The following is a 7991-nucleotide window of genomic DNA, read 5'->3' as shown; positions in this document are numbered from 1 at the left end:
CCCGCCAGCCTCCCCCACCCCCCGCCACTGCCGCCTTTTCAATTGAGCCCCAGATAAGTAACTAACCATCCTTTTCATTTTTATCTGGCCAGAGTGATTTACCGGGCCGGCGTGTGAAGGTGCGCGGGGCCGGCGGCAGGAGCCCCGGGCTGCACAAATGAAGTGACCCCGCGGGGTTAAAGCTGCCTGCACCGCTCTTGTTCGCTGCCTCCCCTACATCAGCTGGGCTCTTATCTCCCCGTGTGCCTCCTCTGCCGGGGGGGGGCAGGAGGGGCCACCAGAGCATCGCAAGCCATAAAGTTATTAAAACAGCAGAGGCAACAAAGCAGCCCGGGTTCCTGCTGCTCTGACATTTCCAAGGGGTGAGAGGTACAGAAGCAGGAAGGATCTCATGCTACATCAGAAACACGGGGCAGGGCTTTTCAGTTTCTGCTGGAGCTCTCGGAGCAACTAATTAAACGGGAGGGACAAATCCACAAAGCAAACTTCCAGCCAGCAAATAAAAGCCTGGACCGGTGGGGCAGTGGGAAGGACACCAGCTTTTCTCCCTTGAGCCTCCTTCTTTCAGGGCAGGTGGGGAGCAGGGCTGGTCACAGCTAAACACCTCCATTCCCAGCCCCTAATGATTGCCCCAAGTTCCAAGTGCAGAGGCTGGGAGCCAAACCACACAGGCCAGGAGCCAAACCCCATGGGAAGGTACAATCAAGGCAAAACTGCCCCAGCCAGGAGCGCATCCTTGGCTGCTTCCCATCCCCTATTTCCCCATGGAACCCCAGCTTGCTGGCACTGGGGGCTCTGTGTCCTCATGGATCCTGGAGCCAGCCTGGAGCCAGCTCATGCAGGCACCTGCACCCACATCCCTTGGGGTCCACAGGTCACTACTTTGCTGGAACTGGGGTTCGTGCCCATCTGCCCACGTTCCTCTGGCAATGTCTGTGGGCTCCAGGGCTGGAGCAGCACCTCTCAGCCCTGCTCATTACCTCTCTGGCTTAATGAAGCAGCTTCTGTGTTGGTCCACTCAGCCACAGTTCTCTCTTCCTGGTCCTGTGCTGTTCTTCTCCCCATTATAAATGTTGCGGTTCTGGCCTGATGTCACATTTCCTACTGGATTGGGTGGTTAATTAAAATCATAATTAAAATTGATCTCCTCATTAGCATGCACCTGCTCTGCTGCTCCCATCCTGGCATTTAATTATCCATTGAAGATGTCAAGTCTGACAGGCAAGAATGAGACCTGGCCGGAAAAAAGGGGATGAGAAAAGGGGTAGGAGGCTGAGAGGGGGCAGAAGGCCTCTCTGCTCCCCTTGCCTTACTTTTTGTTGGTTATTAATGGAATTCTCAAAGCTGTTTCTGGTTCTTAAAGTGCATCTGCTTCTTCCTCTGTGCGTGATAGGCAATAAAGCTGCCAAAAGGCATTTTTGGGGCCATTATAAATGAGAAGTTTTATTTCCCTGTACTTTGAAAGTCTCTCACTGATGGATGAAGGTTCAGTGGGATTTGGGAAACAATGAAATCTGACATCACCCATTCCTACCAGCTTCACTGCTCCCATGATGGTTCCTTGGGGAGGTGGTGGGGTTTGTACACACCCAGGAGCTCCTGGGCAGGGTTTGCATCTCCAGGGCTTCCCAGCTGTGGAACCCTCAGCTCAGCCACGCTGCCTGGTGTCACTGAGGGTGCTCATCTAATGAAGAGCAAAGAGGAGCAGCCCTTTAAACCTCCCTCCCAAAGTGCTGCTGGTAACAGCTTCTCATCATTCATCCTCAGCCAGGGGTGGGTGGCAACAGCAGCAGCACTCTCGCCTGGCTCAGGGAGAGATGATGGGAAACAATACCTTGAGGTGTAGTTGCCCTTACATTTTTATGGCTACTCACATGGCCGAGGCCATCAAATGCCAGATACAGAGACCTTTACGTGGTGAGAAGCAAAGCTGAGGCTGAAGCTTTATCACAGCCGTGCTCCCCCCGTGCCAGTGCTCTGTGGGAACATCCTGTGTGTCGAAGGAGGGGAACACCTGGATCCTGCAGACCCATGGGAGCAGAGTCACCTTTGCAGGAATAAACTGCAACATGTGGCCAGGGACTGAAAAATAGACATGTTGGCCTTAGGATGTGTGGAGACCTTTAACAGTAACCCCTTCAATTTAAAAAATATATTTAAAAGCCTGAAACCAGCCAGTAATAGCCATTTGACTACCCCTTAGACAGACAGAGGGTTCCATTAATCATAAACAAGGCAGTAGAACATTATGAAGAAAAATACAGAAGCATTAATAGCCAGACACCAATACAGCACCCCATTGGGGAAGGTTATTTACAAGGCTCTATTGTTATTAATCCCACTGGGAACAACCCTGAGCTGCTGAAGAGCTGCAGTGTCTGCAGAATGGAGCTGGGGTGAGTTGCTTCCAGCCAGCCAAAACCATCAGCCAAGGATGCAGCTCCAATCTCACCTTGGAGCAGGATTATTCTGCCAGATCCCAGGATGCTTCATTCGTGCAAAGTCTCAGGGATTTTAATGAGATTTTGCATTCATCAGCCAGAGAGAAATGAAGCAGGTCAGCATTGCCACGTGCTCCAGAGCACCCAGCAGGAACAACCCGGAGTGACGTGCTGCTCATGGAATGGGGAAAACCAAAGGCACGGGTGAAAAATGCAGCCCAAATAAACATTTGTTGTTTGATTTCTAATTACACAATTAGGTAAATGTACCATATTCGTAGTCAAGAGCCTGGAGTTTTCAGTAAAGAGTCCCTTAAGTAAATAAACATTTTCGAGCAATTGCATTATTAGGCTGAGATTTGAAAAAAATGAAGTGTTAAGAATTGTGCAGGATTACACCAGAAAGCAAGAGGGAAAAGCCAAACCAACGGGAAAAAGTCAGAAAAACGAAACTAGGGAGCTGGCAGATTCTGCAGGGAGATGGTTTAGTCTCAGAGTGTGGCTCCAGGAGACAGGCACTGCACCACGATGGCTGGTGGGCTCCTCGCAGCCCATCAATCCAGTCTGGACTTCCCTCTGTACAGGAATCTTCTCTTTGCTTGCTATAGGAAGTGGTTTTCCTATAGTTCCTTCAACATGCTGCCTCTGTGGCTGCACCAGAGTAAGGTCAGCTCCCAGGTAGGGAGGCCAGAGCAGCCACGGGGCTCTCGTTGGCTGCCCCCAAACTCAGCATCCTCTTGGGTGCTGGGGAGCAGCCCCTGGCCAGCAGCCCCCACCCTGCAGCCCCCACATGGAGCTGGCTGTGGGTTGGGCAGGCAGACTGCCTGTGTGAGGAGCTAAATATTCATTGAGTAATTAGGCAGTGCAGATTAGTAGTATTAAAAGAAAATTCTGTCTAATTATGAGATACCAGCTTGAAGATGCCACACAAGGATGTCAGTTGCAATGCAAGTACAGAATATAAATAAATATATATGTGTAAAACCAAACAAAAGCCTATCAAAACAACTGAGAAAAAACTCAATCCCTGCATTACATTTGATAATTAAATATTTATCAGAGGAGGGGAAATAAAATGCATTTGCTGTTTTGGGCTTGTTACAATCTTTCTTTTAAAAATCCTTTTCAATTAGGTTCTTCCTTCCTGGGAGATGAGAATGCTGAAATAGTCTTCAAGTCCATCTCAAACAAATTGCAGAATATTTTCTCTCTCTCCTCTGATTGGTATGTGCATAAGTGTTTCAAGGAACTTTCTTCAGCTTAGATCTTCCCGCTGAGTGTCCTTAATGACAGGTTGCTATGGGTTCTGTGTGATGGAGGAATCACGTTGCTAATGCCCACATTAACCCAGGGATTTCCGACGTGTGGCTTCCTGTATTCCCTTTATCCTTGATAAGGGCTACAGAGAGATGCATCTGAGCACGACAAATTAATCTAAGCTCCTTCTAGGCAGTTTTTGGGCTGAGGGCCTCCTTCACTGCTCATCTGATTTCAGGAATCCTTATTCAGGACACGACTGCTAACATCCATGGCATTATCCATCACTTTGGAATCATGGCACTGGCTGGAAGAGCCGAGAGCGCTGGGCCAACAGATGCACCAAGATCTTCCCACAATGTCCAGTGCAAGTGCAGGCCTAGACTTCCTTCTCCAAGGACAGGGTGGCAGAACCAGCTGCCAAGGGACATGAGCTCCTTCAGCACTGGGAGCCTGGGCCCAGGGGTGCCAGAGCTCCAGGACAGCCCCTGCTGTCCCCTCCGGGCTCTAACAAGCAGGAGGCAAAGTGCTTTTATGAAATTTCACATTCGAGATAATTGCATTAAGGTAATTGCCACTACAGCATTATTTCCCATTCCTCAGAGAGGATGAGAGGAAGGCTGAGTGCATTGTGCCTGCGTTAGCAGATTAATAATTACAGCCCTTTGGAGCAGCACTAGTTTGTATAGATTCACAGCTGCCAGGTCATTATGAGGCAAACTGGAAGATACCCTATAGGAGCAATATACAGCAGGCTGCACTGTTTGTTTCTGCTGCTGCTCAGTTCTGGGTTTTCTACACTTTCATCACATTCACAGCTTGTTAGAAACAGAAAACATTCACTACCTGAAGGAAGTGAGAGCTGGAACTGTGTAGAACAGCAAGGCACCCACGGGGGTTCCCTGGCTCCTGCCTCGGAGGGAAACGCTCCGTCCATCGCTTGGCCCTGCTGGGTGGCAGCCCCAGCCCTGAGCACCCACCATGGAGAGGATGGACAGGAGATCTGCTGAGCTCTTCCTCTGCTGCTGCTGTCTCTGCAGTCACTGTCTATCAAAAAAGATGAATAATTTTGGGAAACTGGACGAAATTCCCAGAGTGAGTTAATTCAACATCACAACAAAGATAATGCAGAAAGCCTGCTGATCCTGTTGCAGGAGAGAATGTCAGGTCTGTATCCTGTCTAGTAAAATGCATCCCCTGCCACAGGCATGGACAGCATAGCTGGAATTCACAGCAAACCAGGACAGTGACAATATGCAGAGGAAACCACTCTCTTTAACTCTGCTGCCTGATTAGAGTGAACTGAAAAATAAAAGCATAAATTGTGAGGAAAAAATTAGATTGATAAATTGATTTCAATTTTCACAATCTGGGATGTAACACAGCAAAGAGTTCATTTGAAAGCAAAGAACTCTGTCTTCCCTAATGGTGTCTCTTCCATATATTGATTTATGTCTATATAAAGCATAGCACCTAATTTAGGACACAGTAAAACAATATTATATTTCTTCTGCAAAGCACCTTAAGGGATTTAACACAGAATTTAGTGTAACACAAGTACCTGTTATTCACAGGTGATGCAGCCAGTAGAGCAGAGCCTGGAGAGGACACAGGTTGTTTTGGGAGGGCAGGAAGTACAAGGATGGATCCACACATACTCCAGAGGGGAAGAACAGGGACCAGAGGGAACCTGCTTCCAACAGCTCCCAGGCTGTTAGGGAAGGCTACATAGGGCAGCAAGTGGGGTGATGCCAAAGTGCTGACAGGGCTGGGAAAGGGCACCAGGGCCTCCCAAGGGGCCTCCCAAGGGGTCCCTCATTGCCACCACCCCCACTGCCCAGCTCCACTGCCCAGCTTGGGACCAGCCATCCTCAAGGGGAGCCTGTGGCTCCAGCTCTGAGCAAGCCAAGTCCTGGCAGAGCCTCGTGGCCTGACCTCTGAGCTTCAGAAATTAAATTCCAACCTCTCTACAAGACCCAGAGGAGTACCAGGAGCGAACACCTCCAACAGCTCCATGAGGGAAGGGGGGTGACAGCTACATCTGTAATACCCAGCAGAGGAGAGGAGACCACTTTCTCTCTATTTCCCCCCCCTCTTTACAAATGCAATTATAGTGCTGAGCATTATTTGGCTCTGCCTCGGCAGCTGTGGCTGTCCTGCAGCACTCCAGCCAAATTACATTTCAGAAATGACATTTCTACTCACAGCAGCACAGCCCAGCTCCCCTCTGAACGGGAAGGGACGTAATGGCTTTAGCATTTGTTCTTCCAAACAAGAAGGATTTGTTCTCGCAGAGACACGAGCAAGGCAGGAGGAGAAGGGCAGCAGGCTCTGCCTTGCTGCTCTCCAGCCCAGCCAGATCACCCGTGGCTGCAGGGCTGGCTCAGCAGCCCCCCTTGCCAAAGCACAGCTGACCTGGCCCTCTAATCTATTCATTCCCATTCAGGCTTCTCTATCTCCTTACCTATCCATCAAGGCTAATTACTCCAAACTCATTATCCTAGCATCTGATGCCCTCTAACCACAGTCACACTGTCACCAGAATGCTCCCAAACTTCCCAGCATGGCGGGCTGCAGTGGCACTGTCCTCACCAAGCAGCAGCCTTGCTCCTGGGGGAACCTTGCCTGGCTCGTATTTAAGCAAAACTGTTGTCAAAGATGATTTTGCAAATTATCATCTTCCGAAGAGCTGTGCAGCATCAGGGCACATGTAGTGAGGCCTCTGCCATGCTCACCATTAAATTACCTTTCCCTGCTGCCAGGCTAATTGCTAACCCTTGGCAGAAAAAAAAAATAAAAACGCTGCTATTGTTTTTTCCTTGCTGTCAAAACAAAAAAACTCTAAACAAACCCTAAATCCCAACCTGTGTTTCCAGCAGTGTTTCATCTTTCCGCTGCTGTTCTCCTGAGATTTGTGCCTCCAGGTCTGCAGCATCCATCCCGTGCTCCTGCCTGTTGAAGTGGCAGGGGCTTGTCAATGCACGGAAGCATCATTGATTTACTGGAAGATGCAGGATCTCGCTGCTGCAGCTGAGCTGCTCCCCCTGCTCCAGGCCAGATAAGGAGCAATTCCTCTGGGGTGGGCAGAGCCCAGTCAGGCACTGCCAACAGAGCAGGACTGGAGCATCCTGTGGAAAGAAGAGGGCAGAGGGGAGGCAGGATGAATGTCCTGAGCTGAAACCGGGTGCAATTGCACCTTCAGCTCCATCTCAACAGCCCCAGACAGCTCTGCTGTCCCTGGGAGGGGGACTGGGGCTTCTCTGTTGCTTCTCCTGCTCTGCAGCCACTTCTGCTGCCCAGCAGCAGATACTGCAGGGGTCTGGATGTTTTGAAGCAGCAGGACCTGGGGATAAGTATATGTTGGTTTGTTTTTACAGCTCATTGCAACCTTCAGGTGCACTGGTAGCATTAAGCAAAAAGGAGCAGGATGTAAATTGCTGCCTGTATTGCAGCATAATGAAGTATTATGTTTCCCTTGTTGCTGCATTTCATTGTGCAGAATCAGGAAAGGGAATTGGCCCGACACAAGCTCCCACTTTACTCCAAATGCTGTGGAAATGAGAAAAGAATCACAAAACTCCTTTTCTTTCCAGGCTGGGGGTTTGGTTGGTGGTTTGGTCCTGGGAGCTCAGACTGCCTGAGATCCCCAGGGAGCTCGGGCACAGGATGGGGAGGGAGGGCAGATGCCTGATGAGCTGGAGAAGAAGCACAAGGATAAGCAGTGCTGAGGCTCCAGGGGTGCACCCCTGCCCTGGCACACAGCAGGGGGCTCAGAAAACCGGTAGACTAATACCAGCTAAGATGTGCTTGATGCTGTCATCCTTTGGGGTGTGGTTCAAATTACAGGAAGAATGAAACCCTCAAATTTAACCTCATTTCAGCTTTCTCCCTGCAAAGCTGCTCTGCTCCCATCCCTCCACAGCTCCCACCCTATGCCCAGCTCCAGCTTCTCCTCCCCATCAGGCTGTGTGGGCAGGTGGTCCCACACCCCAGGGGGGGAGCTGCCCCCCACCTTTCCCTAGTCCCAATTCACCTTTGTATAAGAAATGCACGGGCATCCTGAGTGTTGCTCCTCACCCTTCCAGGAGTCTGAAGTGGTAGAAGAAAAGCACCCTGAGGTCCTGCAGTGAGAAATTTGAGTAGCAGCTTTATCCTCTTTTTGCTGAACTTACCAGGAAAACTCCTCTCGAGTTTGACAGGAGGTAGATAAAATGCATTATTGTTACCATTACACCTAAACAGGGGCCAATTTGGTAAAATGAATCTGCACTGAGTCCCATCCCTGTGTAGGGA

The sequence above is a fragment of the Chaetura pelagica genome, unplaced genomic scaffold (genome assembly GCF_000747805.2).
Source record: "Chaetura pelagica isolate M959 unplaced genomic scaffold, ChaPel_1.0 scaffold650, whole genome shotgun sequence".
In the NCBI taxonomy this organism is placed as follows: domain Eukaryota; kingdom Metazoa; phylum Chordata; class Aves; order Apodiformes; family Apodidae; genus Chaetura; species Chaetura pelagica.
The sequence above is the reverse complement of the archived record's forward strand: the minus strand, read 5'-3'. Positions refer to the sequence as shown.